The sequence below is a fragment of the Myotis davidii genome, unplaced genomic scaffold (assembly GCF_000327345.1).
Source record: "Myotis davidii unplaced genomic scaffold, ASM32734v1 scaffold163, whole genome shotgun sequence".
Classification (NCBI taxonomy): domain Eukaryota; kingdom Metazoa; phylum Chordata; class Mammalia; order Chiroptera; family Vespertilionidae; genus Myotis; species Myotis davidii.
The window spans coordinates 145,209-163,153 of record NW_006295056.1 but is presented as its reverse complement, the minus strand read 5'-3'; positions in this window follow the sequence as shown (position 1 = coordinate 163,153).

The following is a 17,945-nucleotide window of genomic DNA, read 5'->3' as shown; positions in this document are numbered from 1 at the left end:
CGTCAAATTCCCCCTTTTTTATTTTTTAAATGATAGCGCATGCAAATCAGTGGCCACCTCTCAGATTGGGCCATTTAAGACTCGGAAGAAGACTGGCAAGCAATGACAGTGAGCATAACTATAAACATAGTGGATGGTGCGCACAAGGAGCCCCATTCCTGTAGAAGGTTGCCGGTCTCTTCAGTCAAGGGATTTCAGCTGTCCTCAAGTTGTTGGTTTGATTGTCTTTGTTGGTCTGGCTAGCGGACAGCATCACTGGCGACGGGCTTCCCGAAGCGTCAGGGAGTTGAAGGGCTGCATCAAAGGGTCCATCAGGGCCGTGGAGGAGTAAGCTGTGCCTTCTGGGTCGGCTGAGGTCCTAAAACTCTGAGAACAAAGGATGTTAATGCCCTTTCACAATAAAAAGATTTGTTTGATCATTCTTGCATAACTTCCTCAGAAATGACCCAAAATATATGAGACAATACTTAGGCATCACTCACCTTGAAAGCACATACGGATAGGGGAGGAAGGGAATGTCAAGAGAACCATATTGGTACCAATTCCTGTATCTTCTTAAATTTGAGAGATTCAGGAATCTGACTCCTGTCTGAAAAGCAAGCTATTTTTAAAAGGCTGGATCTTTGTTGGAATATTAAAGAGAATGTATCACACTCTTGCCAATAGTGAGATACAGGTGTGTTTCTTGAAGTCAAATGTAGACTCTGATCAAGGAACGTGGCCCTGAATTGCCTTGAAACTCTAATGCAAATTGTAAATAAAAAAGTGGGCCTGGAATAGCAGAGGTGGTGTGGGAGGTGTTAGGAGCAAGTGATCTGGGAATTGAAGCCAGAGTTCCCAGTGGGAGGACCTCATCAACATTTGGAGAACTGCTCCCCTGCCAGATTGCACAATTATCAGTCAAGCTATACCTTTATATCTTTCACCTCTATTTCCTCTTCCCATTTGACCCCCCAAGGATCCCAGAGACCACATAGTGAATGGAGAAGGGAGAGTGGAAGACCAAGGTGGGGAACACAAGATTTCTCAGATTGAGCTGTGGGAGAAAGAATAGTTGAATGAAAGATTTAATGTTTAATTGTCAGATTGGACTGCACTTTTTACTATAACTAGAACATAAAGTAATTATCTCATATTTGAAGATGATGAAGAAGGATTTGGGATAAACCCAAAATATTTCAAGGAGACTCAACTGAGCATGGAGGAATGCAGTGATAAGACAGAATAAAGCTGCTTTCGATTGGTTTCTACCGAATCCAATTTATTTAGTAATAAATTGGTCAACACTTTAACTGAAAGAATAACTGTGATGAAAGAAGAGCTCATATTTACAATTTGGCTTGAATAAGAAAGACTCTGTCTGCTCAAGTATCAGATGTAACTAATTACATTGGCCACTTTCTCCTATCCTATAGATCAAAGCCACATACAAGATAAAAATTTTATTTAGTTTGGCTGAAAATTTTTTTTACCAAATTACCCAAGGAATTCTAAGACTCTATTTAAATTGTAGCAAAATCAGTAGCACATTTTTTAAATCATTGCTTCAAATTCTCTATTATTTGCATTATCTTGTATGCCAACACTCTTGTATGAGTTTCATTCTTCTGCATCCAGATCCGTGAAATTCAAACATTAGATATGCAACTTAGCTCTTTTTTTAAAAAAATATATTTTATTGATTTTTTACAGAGAGGAAGGGAGAGAGATAGAGAGTTAGAAACATCGATGAGAGAGAGACATCGATCAGCTGCCTCCTGCACATCTCCTACTGGGGGTGTGCCCGCAACCCAGGTACATGCCCTTGACCGGAATCGGACCTGGGACCCTTCAGTCTGCAGGCCGACGTTCTATCCACTGAACCAAACTGGTTTTGGCAGCAACTTAGCTCTTGTTTAGTAGTAGTAGTAATAGCAATAATAGTAATAGAAGTAGGAGTAGCAACAGTGATAATAATAACATGTAGTGTTAATTACTTAAACACACAGGACAGCATACTAGTGCTTTGCATGAAACATCTAAAATTTTAATAATCGTAGGAGACACTAGATAATATTGTTTCAATTTCCATGTGTCCTTAAAAATACCATCAGATCTAAGTTAAAGAAAAAAACAAAACACAGGTTGAAATGATGGAAAATCATTAGTTTATAGCCAAAGCAGATTTCAATGAAAATGCATTTAATGGATTTTTCCTTTCCTAGAACTAGCATAGTACACATGGTAACTGATAAGGAGTAGATTATTCAATAAGTATTTATTAAATAAATTAATATTGAATAAATATTGAAGGAATGTCTAGAAGACTGAATTTTCTGTAACTTTATAATAGAAGTCATAAAATATAAAATTGAATTCAAACTCTTAAAATTATGCATATCTCAAGTAAATATAAATTCATACCTCACTATTTTATTCCATTCATTTTTTGCATTATTTAATCATTGCTGGCAGTAATAAACATTCAGCTCAGCAATAAGGACATTAAAATCTTGACAATGATGATACCCTAATTGAGGTTAATTTGGGATCAATTAAAAACTGATTGAATTTTTAATCCTGTGAGAGGGATATTAATGTTTAACATCATTTTTTTTCTCAACTAAAAACATAAGGCAACCTAATAATAAGGATTTAATCTAAATGAATGAAAACTGTGAAACTAAAACACAGTGGTTTCTACGACAGTTATTAAGCAATTATAATGGAGGTTGTCCTTTTGCATCATTCCAGAAACACAGATGAGATATTTGGCTGTCTGTCCATTCCAGAGATGACGTAAACACTCATTATTGAGTTCAAAATTCAGCTCTAATTGTCAGCTCCTCCATGGACTCCTCACTAATCTTCACAGACCAACACATTGGTCCTGTCTTCTGTTCTCCCACAGAACTCGGTTTATTTCTTTAAATAAGTAAAGAACTGGGCTACAAAAATAAAAACAAAATTAATATAAATGAGAACAGGCAACAACAGTCAATAGATTTTAAAATAGTGTCATAAATTTATTTCCAGATTTCATCTTTAGAGCAAAAAAAAACCAAAATAACACTTATACAGATTTCCATGAGAAAGAAATAAAAAGAAATGACTAGCTGTTGACTCAACTTCCTTTCCAAGAAAGTTGCAGCTTGCATCTTGTTTTTGATAGCTATAGAAATAAATACAGCCTGGCTGACGTGGCTCAGTGGTTGAGCGTTCACCTATGACCCAGGAGGTCATGGTTCAATTCCCAGTCAGGGTACAAGCCCAGGTTTCCTGTGGGGCATTCAGGAGGCAGCCAGTCGGTGATTCTCTTTTATTATTGATGTTTTTTGTTTCTCTCTCTCTCTCTCTCTCTCTCTCCTCTCTGAAATCAATAAAAACATGTTTTAAAAATGAATACAAATATTAAAGGACTGTGATGGTACTTGGGATATGTATAACTGCTAATGAGTCCAAGAAGATAGCAAATTTGTGAGGAAATGGTCAGAATTTGAGTTGCAATGTCTATGCCTTGTATTTAGAAGAATATGAAAGACAAGTAGATCTTCAGACTGGGGGTCACTTCTTCATCTCAGCAATTGCTCTCTCTCCCCTAACCCCTTGCCTCTGTACATCCTATGCTAATTTTGTCTTTCCTCAGTATATGACAGTGGTGTAAATAAGAGGAAAGTTTTACATGAGCACTTATATGCATTTATTTAATTAACCAGAATACTTAAAAGTGGGCAAAAATTGCTAACAAAGGTACTATTGGAAAATAGAAAACAGCCCAAATAATGAGTGACCTTCAAATCTCAAAACAAATTAAGCATTAGACTGGGTGTAGAAAGGGCTGAAAGTAAGGACCTACTCTTGTGCATTTCATAGATTCTTTCTAATGGGGATAATAAAACCAACTGTCCAATTGTGCTTTAGAAATAGCAGTGATTTTTGTGGGAAACCTTTTAAAATAATTTTATACTTGTGGTGCACAACTCTTTTCATAATAATGTACCATCTCTGTTTTGCAAAGAGAGGAGCTGAGGAAAAAAACAGCATCATCAGCTGGCAGTGAACTCAAGAGTTATTCCAAATTTTCCAATTTTTGCAATTATTCCAATTTTCAATGGCTTATCACATAATCCAGCCCTTTGTAAAAATCTGTGACTGACTTTGAACTCTAGTATTTTCACTGAAGCTTAGACAGTTTACCTATGTTACTTTCTTTTTGTTGTTGATTTTTTAAAAAAAATTTAAAATTAATTAATTAATTTTATTCAGGATACTTTCTGATCTTTTAGCCAGTTTGTTCTTTCCATATTTGGAATAATACCTTACAGATTGGGGAGATAATGTGCAACACTAAAAGAAAAGCTCATGGCTACAATGCCTGGTAGCTGGCCCACCTCAACAAATTGCAGCAATAGTTCCTGTGGCTATCTTAATTTGCAATGTAAAACAATCACATTTGATTCAACAAAATGGTCTGGACAAACAGTGCCTAAGGGACTCCTCCTTAGATAAGATTTGAATTCCATTGTTTGTTCCCTGGCTCCAGGTTTGATGGAGACATGCTCTTAGGTTGCCTCAAAGGGATAGTTATACTATTATGCTGATCCTAATAAATAATGAAGTGTGGCTGATACAAAAGTAATTTGTATTCATGGATTAGCTGGGTACACAGGTTTAATAATATTGACATTACAGTAACATGCTTACTAGCACATTGTCACAATATCATCTGTTAAGTATTTCTTACCAATGCATTTCATATCTGGCTAGTAATAATTTGTTAAAGGCAATGTAGCTGTACATATTAATTCTTTAGTAAATGTGAATATTATATTCTTGAATGGCACATGACTTAATTCATGATAACTTGGGTTGTAATTATGTGAATAGGAACTCAATCTCATCTGAATGGGAAGATTACACATTTTTAGGCCTATTACAGTTGGGAAATTAAATGTAAAAGGAGTGACAACAGCTAAGATCTGCAATAGAAAACATTTGACTAAATGCAGTAAAACTGTTCTATGTCACCCTTGCCACCCATTCCTTGCCATTTCATCCTCTGACTCTAAAATGTATAGCAAGATGGCTGAGATGGAATGAAGATATGATACTTTCCTCAGCTACCCAGATTATATTTAGCTGTTAGTTTCAACTTGTCTAACACAAAATTAGTGGAGCTCAATTTTTGTCTATCAAAATTACAGAAATATCTACATTTCATTGACTTATTCAATAAGCATTTATTGATCACCTGTTTTCATGTGGTACTGTTTTAAGCCCTGTAGATACTAGATGAAGACAGATATCCTGTCTACAGAGCATTTTAATTAAGATGGAGATTATATAACAAATTAGAAATCAAAAAGAAAGATCATAAGCAAGATGCAGCAATAGCTCTCCAAATTTCCAGATACAAAATGCATCTATTTATGATTCTTAAAAGCTTATGAAACAAATTGCTTATCTTCTACAAAATCTTATTGTCACTGAATACAAAGCACAAGATTACATAGGCTGTTTTAAACAGTTGATGTTAAGCGTGGTGGACAGGTATGATTCTGAGGTCTTCCTTATTACTCATCCTAGAAATCTTGCTAAGATCCACAAGGAATCTTTCTTCTTGCCATGAGTATTCCCACTTTAAATTATTTCCTGTACTATTTATGGTTTTGTATACTGTATACAAATGATCTCCTGTGTTAAAACTGATAACTTGACATTTAAATAAATCAATTTATACTTCAATTGGGATATTCCATCTTATTGAAAAACATCAATAGAAAGGTAAACAACCCATTTTTTATGTTTATGCATGTTATAGTATACATCAGTACTTTATTTCTTGTTATTTCTAAATAATATTACATTGTATGGCAATCAAGAGGGAGCAGACATGGTCAGGCACAAGGCTAGCAAGGAGAAAGTAGAGCACTAGAACCCAATGAAGAAACTCTTTTGAGGATGAAGGAATGACCAATTCTGGGAAATGATGCTATGTCATTGAATAAGATTAGTATTGACAATTTACCATTGGATCATTTAATAAATTGACCTTGACAGATTTTTTTTTTTAGCAAAATAATTGGACAGAGTTCAAGAGAGAAGAGGAAAAGTAGAGAGAGTTGAGACAATAAATATTGCCCAATCTTCTAAGGATTTTTTATATAAAGAAGAGCAGAGAAATAAATGCTGCAAGAGCTGGAGAGAATATGTGGTCAGGGATCTGTTTTTGAATTTTTTTGTAAGATGGAGTATATTATAGTATATAGAACACTAATGGAAAAATCTAGTGCAGCTGGATAAGGTGGTGGTGCAGGAGAGATATAGATAAATTGATGTGTAATGTGGTGGGAGGTTTTAGAAGTCCTCTTCTAATTGCTTCTTTTTGTTGTTGTTTCCTTTGCATTGGGATGTTTTAAAGATTACTTTTAGAGCAGTTTTAGGTTCACAGAAAATTTGAGAGGAAAGTACAGAGATATTCCATATACCCCCTCCTCCCACACATGTATAGCCTCCTCCATTATGCACAGCTTCCACCAGAGTGCTACATTTGCTACAACTGATGAACCTGCAATTGACCTGCTTCTGTTTTTAAACATAAATATGAAACATGCTTCTGAGCTGTGAAAGAGGAGAAGGAAGGCATATTGAAAGTTTTAGGTGTGAACTAGTCTCTGGGACAAATGAGAGAGTGAATTGATTGGAAAATGAATAAGAAAACTTAATAGAATTAATTGACAGTCACTATCAAGGGCCTATTTTCAGTTTGTGGCCATAAATTCAATTTGAAGCCATTGATTACATACAGCTGCTTGATTGTGATTGCCACTTTCCATTCCTTGAAATGTAAACACATAGTAGGAGAGTTGGAGCTTACCAGTTATACATGACAGAGGGAGAGAACAATAAAGTAGTGGTTTTATAAGGGAACTAGAAGCCCAGTGCACAAAAATCGTGCACTGGGGAGGGGGGGGTTGTCCCCTCAGCCCAGCCTGTGCCCTCTCACAGTTTGGGAGCCCTTGGGAAATGTCTCACTGACGGCTTAGGCCTACTCCTCATGGGGGAACAGGCCTACGCCGTCAGTCAGACATCTTTAACGCTGTGGCAGAGGTGGAAGAAGCTCCTGTCACCGCTGCTGTGCTCCCCAGCCATGAGCCCGGCTTCTGGCTGAGTGGCACTCCCCCTGTGGGAGCGCACTGACCACCAGGGGGCAACTCCTGCATTGAGTGTCTGCCCCCTGGTGGTCACTGAGCATCATAGTGACTGGTCATTCTGCTGTCAGGCTGAAACTGGCTCAACAACATCCCCCAATGGGTCCCGGATTGCAAGAGGGCACAGGCCAGGCTAAGGGACCCCACCAGTTCATGACTGGTGCCAGGAAGGGACTGCAGGAGGGCTCCAGGGCGTGTCCAGCCCGTCTCGCTCAGTCTCAATCAGCTGGGCCCCAGCAGCAAGCTAACCTACTGGTAGGAGCGTCTGCCACCTGGTGGTCAGTACACATCATAGTGAGCAGTTGAGCAGCCTTAGCATATCATTAGCATATTATGCTTTGATTGGTTGAATGGCCAACTGGATGGCTAGACACTTAGCATATTGGACTTTTATTATACAGGATGTGATAATGATGGATAATGAGTGACCCTGCAACCTGAATTTAGCTGGATGGGATATGATGACAAAAGAGAAATGATATACAGTGACAAGGCAATTGGGTTAATGGATGAGCGGTATTGGTTTAGTAAAGAATTAAGGAGTTAGAGAATGTCAGATGAAATTATAGTTGGTAACAATAAAGTACAGTGGTTTAAACTGAGAGGCTGCCCAGACGGCATGGCTCAGTGGTTGAACATAGACTTGTGAACCAGGAGGTCATGGTTTGACTCCCAGTCATGGCACATACCCAGGTTGCGGACTCGGTCCCCAGTGTAGGTGTGTGCAGGAGGCAGCTGATCAGTGATTCTCTCTCATCATTGATGTGTCTATCTCTCCCTCTCTGAAATTAATAAAAATATATTTAAAAAAAACTGAGAGGCTAGACATTGTGCAGTTACTGGTGTTGATGTGAATGAGGGTAAAACCATGGGAGTAGGTGGCTAAGGTTAATGGACAACTAGATCAGAGAGGGACCAGAACTCTTTTTCATTGGATCATCCACGGGAATATGGAAATCACATAGACAGGAAGCATAATGATCTCAAAATGGCCAATGAAAGGAAAACCAACCACTGAGAAAATGGAGGAATATCTTTGTTAAAATCAGAAGATTTCAATTAGAAAAAAAAAAGTGAAGGAAATATTCAGAGAAAAGACTGAGGATATAGGGACTTTTTGTAACCGATGGACGAGCATATGCCTGTCATGGGAAAATGTTTGGGATGCCTGAGGCAGAGGTACGATAAGGTCAGAATGGCCCATACAGAGCTTGTAAAGAAGTGTGGTTTGCATGGCTAGCTCAAGTTTACAACCTGTGTTTACAATCACAGATGTGGCTGGCCCTCCACACTTCATCCAATAGTTTGGAAACTTTAAGACAATATGAGTACATGAAACAACATTTGCCATCAAAAAGGAAAGATTTGAAAGCTTAACCATTTCATCAGATTTTGTGTTTGTGCAGCAGATAAATCAGAACACTTGATCATGTTCTGTGAGATGCTGTATTCATTAGCATTATTTCCATTTCCTTTGAGTAGAGCCAAGAGATTTCCCCTCCCACACACAGAATACATAAGGACTGAGTATCTGTTTGCCAATAGACCACTGGATGGGATAAAGACAGCTCATTCTTTATTCCACTTCGATCTCTGGCCTATGCGATGGCACTGTCAACAAGGGGGTGACACGATGCCAAGTATCGTTGTGATTTTTATGACCTGGACATCTGTCTAGTATGTACTAGACGAGGACCACAAGTTCTGTCACAGAGGCCATGGAAAGACTGCCAGATGGTAATGAATTTTACCCACTGCTGACTTCAGCTGGATACAAACAAATGACCTAAGGGACCAGATTCCATATCTGACTTCTAATCCTTCCAAGCTAACCACTCCTTCCAAGATATGACTAGAAATGCAATATTAATGCAGAAACAAACTTGAGGCCAGAGAGTAATATTAAGGTAAATAATTTGGGTACTACGAAAAATAAACACTTTTTTAGAGAGATGTTAAGCCAAATATTTCATGGTTCTTTGGTTTTTTGTTTGTTTGTTTTGCAAACCTTTATATTTCTTTCCCTCATTTGAAAGGGTCAGAAACAAGAATAATGAAATTTGCCCCATTTGTTTTCCTGTTTTTTTTTTTAATTCCACATAAAAAAGATCATCACAATGATTGTCTCACTCACAACATTCACAGAATAATGTATAATAAAATGATACATTTTTACCAATATTATGCCCAAAGAATAGAGTGTTTTATTCTGACAAGTTTAATTTTCTAATAAACAGAATGTTTTTATTTATTTTGTTTTGTTTTCATTTTTGCTTTAGTTTCAAGTTATACTTTTTCATATGTATAAGCAGTTACCTCAATAATAGAGTAAATGGAAATAACTATTGGATTTTTTAGAGTCTTATGATCATAACACTGAATCTTAATTTGTATGGTAGAAGAGACTAGACAGGTACTTACCATGAACTTCTTTTGTACATACCATGAACTTTTGTTCACTTTAATATGTGATTAAATTCCTGTATTTTTTTTTCTCTTTCTCCTAAATCTGAGAAGAGGAAAATAGTATGGTCATAATTAGTTTGTATTTGACTAATTAGTTCAGTTGGTAAATTGAGTGTTACAGTAATGGTAACCTTTTGATTTCTAAACTCATTTTCTGTATATAAATTCATACGGCAATTGCATGGGATCTTGGTAAAACTGTGTAGAAAGGATATGGTAGACAAAGTATTAAAAAACTGGGGGAGGGGCACTTTTCTTCAAACCTATTGTCCAAAACTGAGGACTGCATGCCTTTTGTCCATACACCGAGTGGAGTCATGTGGAAAAAATCTTTCCTGACAAATTATGGAGGACCTATCTCGCAAGCAACTTTCTCAGTGTTTAGCTATTTGAGTTTTGATGGAGACTCAGTCTGAAACTTTAGTTCAAAGGCTCCATATTTTTAGGGCTAATATAAAGACGTAAAATTTTAAAATGATATCAAGTTTAAGGTAATGGAGTCTGTGAAGAAATATCCTCGAGGAAAATAGCTGCAGGGTTTCCTGAATGTATGGTGCATTCTTTGAATCAAGGATATACATGTCTGATAAGGAGGTACCCCATCTTTTCTTTCCTTCTGGTTTATAAATGCCTAGAAGGAAAGAACTGTGTCTCATCTATCTTGGTATCTTCCACATGTCCTTCTAATCAACAGATACTCAGTAATATGCATTAGATGAATCTCTAAGAGAAATTATCTCCGAAAGCAGTGAAATTACAACCAGAAGTTTTTTAAAAACAAACAACAACAACAACAAACTAGCGAACAAGGAATTTGGGACATCAACAGATCTATGAAAAGATCTATGAAAAATCATGACATGTTGATTGGAAATTGCTTAACTACCCACAGGTAGGAATAATCCTAGGAGAAGCTAAAAAAGAAAAAGAAAAAGGACAGTGCCTTCAACCTGAAGACCTAATAATCTGGGATGACAAATAAAGATTATGTAAAAGAAACTAAGATCAATACAGACAATTATGTAAGAAAAGGCAAAGTGGAGTGTCATGGACTAAAATGCTGTAGATAATGGTTATCAAACATTATTAAGGATTCCAGAAAGTTTTTTTTAAATGTAAGCATTTCATTATGCCATATTAAAAGTTAAAACATTTTAACTCATTAATTCATTTAAAAATAAAAGGAAAACCATTATATGACAATAGTAATATTTTATTTTGCAGAAATATATTTGTCAAAATAGAAATAAGGATAAAGAATCACACTTAGCCCTGGCCAGTTTGGCTCAGTGGATGGAGCATCGGCCTGCAGACTGAAGGGTCCCAGGTTCAATTCTGGTCAAGGGCATGTACCTGGGTTGCAGGCACATCTTCAGTGGGAGATATGCAGGAGGCAGCTGATCAATGTTTCTCTCTCATCGATGTTTCTAACTCTCTATCCCTCTCCCTTTCTCTCTGTAAAAAATAAATAAAAAATATATTTAAAAAAAGAATCACACTTAGACATTTTTAGTTATTGATTTTTTTATATGAAAACAATTTTATTATTTTTAAATTGCATATATGAACAGAGTGGAGGTCGTACGTTGAGAAGGACTTAGGTTCAAAAGTCATTAAGAAAAGTAGTATTTACTTGTGTTAGGATTTTAAAAAATCTCTTAAATGTCTGACTCAATAGAAGTCAGCTGGATTCTTATATTTGCTTCCAAATTCATTCTGTTGAGATTTCACATGTCATGTAGCTTCTGGAAAATTTCACTCTATATTCATGAGAAAATGAGAGAGAAAAGGCAAATAATGTCTTAGTTTGATTATGAAAATAGTTTTTATCTCACCAATCTCCAGGTCCACACTTTAGGACTCTCTGGCACAGGAAGCCTGAGACAAAACAGAGAGTGATAAGACTGGAAGAATAGGGGGAACTTTCATGGGATATTTTTTGAAGTGTCTAAATTAGAAAGATTTCATGAACTATAAAGCTTTTTATACCCAATGTTATTGTTTCTTCCTTAGTGAGATTCAATGGGATTCAAAGGATGGATAATTAGCATCTGGATGTATAGATCAGAGAGAACGTAGATCTTCTATTTTAGTGCTGTGTCCAATGATTCATTTAAGTCCTCATCCCACTTGCCCTACTGAAATATTTGTCAGTGGCTATCAGTCTCTCTCCCTTTAAACAGTTTATCAATCAGACTATCAATAAGAATACTGCCCTCTCCTCTTCTTACCTGGTCATGCTTTTTCAGCTCTTCCTATTCTCTCTGAGCAATTACTGTTGGGGTTTCCCAGGCATAGGCCTTGTCCCTCTTCTCTGCTCCATCTACACTGCTTCCTAAGTGACCTCATCCCACCTCCTGGCCTTAAATAACACCTCTATGCTGATGAATCCCAAATTTGCACCCCTAAAATTAAATAAATAGCTGCCTATCGTGCATATCTACTTGGAGGATCAATAAGAATCTAATATTCTCTGTATCTAAAAGCAAACCCTACCTCCACCTTACTGACCCATCTCCTATTCCTTTTTCCCTTCCTATCCAGATACATAGGATTCCAGTTTAATTCCTGCATTTCAGTAGCATGTATCATATACTAAATTTTTATATGATTATTTATTTACTTGTTTTCCCCCCATAGGTGCCAATTTTATTTTCTTTCTACATAAGCTCCACAAGGACAAGAACTTTTGCTGTATTTGCTAATGTATGTACAGTAGTTCTTCCTTATGGGCAGGGAATACGTTCTAAGGTGTCCATGGGTACCTGAAATAGTAGATAGTACTGAACCCTACATATACAATGTTTTATCTTATACATCCATAGCTATGATATAGTTTAATCTATAAATTAAGCACAGTAAGAGATAAACAACAATAACTAAAAATAGAACAACAATATAGTGTAATAAAAATTATGTGAATGTGGTCTCTCTCTCTCAAAATTTCTTTTTGTACTGTATTCGCCCTTCTTGTGATGATGTGAGATGCTAAAGTGCCTACTTATTAGGTAAAATGGAGTGAATGATGTGGTTTCGTGAGGTAGTGTTAGGGTACTATGTTTTGGGGCCAATATTAAGTAAAATAAAGGTAATTGAACACAAGCACTGCAATATCGTAACAGTCTATCTGATAATCAAGACAGCTTCTAAGTGACTAATGGGCAGAGAGTGTATACAGTGTGGAAATGCTGGACAAATTGATGATTCATATCCTGGGTGGACAGAGCCAGTCAGGACAAGATCAATCATACTATCCTGAACAGCATGCTTTGATGGCCAGAGGAAGGAGGGTGGGGGCTACATGGAGGTGTGGAAAAGAGGGAGAATGGGGGACATCTGTAACAGTGTCAGCAATAAATTAAACAATTAAAAACATAATACTTATGAATTGTTTATTTCTGAATATTTCAATTTAATATTTTAAAAGGGCAGGTAACTGAAACCACCAAAAGCAGATCTGCAGATAGATGGAGGAATACTTTATCACCAGGACCTAGAATTGCACCCAGTAGGCACTCAAATGTCTGTTTAATGTGTAAATATTTATGTTAAAACCTGAAAGTCATGGCATCCAGAAAGAGCAGGAAATACCCGTGGGGCAGATGTGGGGAGGAAAACACAGTAAGAGCAAGCTAAGTTTGGTTGGAAGAGACTTCATGCTTCAGAGATATAGATGGAAAGGTATCTTTGGCAGTAATGAAAGGTAACTTTTCTATAGGCCTTCATGAGATGCTATGGCATATTCTTCCATGGAGACTGCTAAAAACAGAAAGAGTCATTTTTCAGCCATTGTTAAGACTAATCTATATGTAGGTCAAGGCTGAATGAAATCACATCTTGGTCCTTTCTAGTTAAGTGTTGTGATTTATGAATATGAGTTTCAGCTTGAAAAACAAGTCCTTAATGAGTTCACTACGTATCCACTAATATATATATATATATAATATTGATGATATAAGCCTATAATAGTACTAGAGGCTCAGTGCATGAAATCCATGCACTTGTGGGGAGGGGGAGGGTGTCCCTCAGCCTAGCCTGCATCCTCTCCAATGTGGGATCCCTCTCACAATCCGGGACTGCTGGCTCCAACTGCTCGCCTGCCTGCTTGCCTGACTGTCCCTAACTGCTTCTGCCTGCCAGCCTGGTCATCCCCTAACCACTCCCCTGCCAACTTGATTGATGCCTAACTGCTCCCCTGTCAGCCTGGTCACCCCTAACTGCCCTTCCCTGCTGGCCCTGTTGCCCCTAACTGCCCTCCCCTGCTGGCCTGGTTGCCCCTAACTGCCCTCCCCTGCCAGCCTGGTCACCCCTAACTACCCTGCCCCGCAGGCCTGGTTGCCCCTAACTGCCCTCCCCTTCTGGCCATCTTGTGGCTGTGGGCACCACCATCTCTGAGGGCGGGGCAGTCAATGTGCATATCCCCTCCTTATTGACTGTGGGCGTCGCCATCTTTGCGATGGCATGAAAGTCAATTAGCATATTCTCTCTTTATTAGATAGGATGCGAGAGGATGAGTCAGGGCACAGACTGGGGAGGATTTGAATTGTCTTCTCTGATGGTTATTAAATTATACTTTAATTTGTACTTTGGTTTTGCCAATTTGCCAAAAATAATGCTAGCAACTAGATTTTAATCTTTTTTATTCAATGTCTTGGTGTTTTATTGCACCATTACAAAGCATTTCCCATTCCTTAATAAAGACACAATTTTCAACCAGGGAAAACTGTAGAGTCAAGTTTGAAGGTTAAAAACTCAGTAATGGATGTTCTTGTTTTTGTGGGTTATCTCAGATCCTTAGCATTATTTTAATGTCATTTCTAATATGAATTTCCATGCTGTTTCAATTCATTAGTCATGGGCTATCATTTTTCGAAGTAATTACTGTAATTTCATCAAATGACATAATTATAGTAAATACTTTGATGTAATTACCATAAATATGGAAAGAGACACCCGAAGGTGTAATAACGTCACAAACTAAGATATTTATGATGTGTAAAGACAAATTATGATGACATTTATGACATGTAATAACATCACAGAGTTCTATGTTTGTGTTGTATAAAGAATAATGATATAAATAGATTGTAAAATTACATCATCAAGATTAATTTCTTTTATAAATAGTATAGAAACTTGAGAGCTCTATAAGCCTCCAGGTTTGGATTAATAGATCATTGCCACTTTTTGGCATTTTTCCTTTTGAACCCTAATGCATGACTATGCTCTTTTATTAGGAGTAAAAGCATTACCCTGTAAAGGCATAAACATAGAAACAAAGCAGAAACCCAAAATGAGAAACCATTTTTATTTAGTCCTTTACGAATAGTTATTTGAAGAGCTAAAAATAACTTTATGTTTTAAAGAAAGTCAATGGTTAGTTCATAGTGTCAATGCACACTAACAGGACATTTCAGCATTTTCAGTTTGAGCATTTGTCACTTGCCAAAATAGACACCCATTTAATTGAAAGATCTCTTCTTTTGTCACATGATTAAGTTTGAATCCATGAAGAAAGTTTGCATGTCTATAATCTGACTATTGGAATCATGTAAAAATAGGTTTTAAGAAAATAGGAAAGTAGACACCCCAAACTCGAAGCAATGTAAAATTTTATGAACTTGTTTACTTTTTGTTGTTAGACGGAGACAGACAAGTACCATAAAAGTCATTCCTACTGCAGAGTTGTAGCATAAGGTGAAAAGTATTATGGACATCAATTTGTTTATGTATGATATCATTACTGACCAATGTCTTCTGGTATCCAAGAGAAATACAATGTCATAAGATGAGTAGCTTTTCCCTCATGCATTAGTCAAATGAATTTTTGGAGCATTCACTTCATCTGGTTATATCTCTAGCATGAAACGTAGTGGTTGATATCATCATTCCTTTTATTCTCTAGGACAATTTAAAAGAGCCTTCCGAATCACTGGCCTTAGTATTCCTCATAGCCTTAATACTTTTAGGGCCTGGTAATTTTCCCTCCATGGACACCAATTCCAGGTGACTGTAGTCATAATTTTGTTAAATGTTTTTGCCACTTTTCACAGTGGGCTGCCAAAACCATATTCACAAATAACCAGTGGGTTATTCTTGGTTTTGTTTGCTTGTTTCTTGAATGGTTATTCCTTGCAAGCACTTCTGATCCCAATTTCTGCATCTGTAAGAGTTCTTAATTGCCAACAACAGAATCCACTCCAGTTATTTTAAGTAGTAAACACATTTATTAAGTCATACTTTGCAATTCATATCATCTTCTTGAGGGCCAGCAAATGAGACTCAGAAGCTACACTATCAGGAAAAATATCCAAATATGCCACTGGAGTGCTTGCAGGCATAATGCCACTTCCACAGGTATGGCATACCCCTTTCTTGGGAAGATGGGTACAGAACCTTAGGAAGTTACCGTTAGGACTTCTGTCCCTGCTACATCTGATAGCTCATTGTCCCTGTGCCATATTCCTCTACACATGTCAGCAAAATGACCGCTGCAGGTAACTCATTTCTCAAGTTGTTCTCTGCTACAGGGAAGTCATTGTCATGGATGGATCTGATTGTTGAAACCTGGGTCACTTGGCTTTGCCTCACCTTCAAAGAAGCCAAAAGGGTAAGATCTTGGCCTCACACTTGGGGAAGAGGAAATTATAATGTGTTAAGCTACTTAAAATGGTTTCAAAAGTTCCAGGGCTGACATGAACTTTCTTATGTCCACTGTATCTGAGAAATACTCTAGGGACCTCAGGCTCAGAAAACACGTGGAAATATTTTAAACTGTTCCTGAGCATCTCATTCAAGGATTACCCTTTGATGCTGTTGAGTTTATCCCCCTATGTCTCAGTACCTCTGCCTGTTAGAATTAAGATGTCGAGATGAAGATGCAAATTGACATGTTTCTGAATGGATATGAGTTGCTAAAATATGACATTGTTTTAAACTGAATACCATTGCATTATTAAGTTCCATTATGTCATCTGGCTGCCCATATCTGAACTGTATCCGGCACGGCCAGGGGTGAACATAAGCAGGGATGGTGAAGGATTAAAGAAAACAGACAAGAGAATACAGTTGGGACTAGGTGGATCACTGGGCCTGGATAAGGAAACAGTGACACAGCCTGTAAGCCAAAGCTTTATTTTATAGTCTGATCACACAAAACAAAACAAGGGCAAGATGTTTACAATGTTCTTGCGAATTTCAAATCTACTTCTTTCCTTCTACTTCTTTGCCATTCTCTGAACTCTATCATCCCTTATTTTGGCAGCATTCGCTGTACCCCCCGCAGCCCACATCCCTTAGCTACCTAGGACTTCAGGGTTGGACTATAAGGTCAAGCTTACAACGAGAGCCTTTTGGCTATAATGGTGCTGGGAGGGCTTTGTCCTTCAAGCTGGGACTTGTATGTGGCTTTACCACAAGTCATTCTGAGGCTTGAACCTGCCCAAATGCTGTAGCCGCTTTCCACAATATCAATTTAGAATCATTTTATTTCTACTAAATTACTAGGAGTCACCACAACATATATGCCACAGAACTGACCAATTTACATTTGATATGAGTTCAGTCACAGTTTATAAAAAGGATTTTGAACAGGCAAGAGAGTCACTACCACTCAGTCCCTGGGAGCTCTCTTTTAAGTCCATGGTTTTCATTTTGGAGAAGATGGTCACAGTGTCTCAGTATCACACCAAAAATATGTGTCCATAGTCAGCTGAGAACTCTGTTTCCGGGCAAAGGTACCCTCTTGTTTAGTTCAAACTTAATTTTTCCAAAGGAAAAACTCACCTTATAATCCTTCATACTGAGGAAGCTGGCAGGTTTAAGCACAAACAAAGCACAATAAAAAAAAATACTCCATACAATCTTGTATGCATATATGCATGGTCCATGGACACAGACAATGGGTTGGTGAGGACCTGGGGGAGTTAGGGTTGGGGCTGGAGGGGATCAATGGAAGAAAGAGAGGACATATGTAATACTTTCAACAATAAAAATAATTTAAAAATAAAATAAAATAAGCGAATGAAAAAAAAAAGTTCACGCAAAACTTAGAATTTTCCAGATATTTGTAGTGGAATAAATCTTTAAAAACTGCCAGAAATTCTGTCTACTGTAGTGAAAAATACAAGACTTAGCTTGAAGAAATCTAGCTAAGAAACTGAGGGGGAAAAAGTAAAATAATTTATTTCCAAAATATTGAGAAGCTAATAGTTGAATATTCTACAATGTAAATATTTAGCAAAGAGATGACATAAACAAAGTTAGAATTGCAAGCATAATTGGATAGCA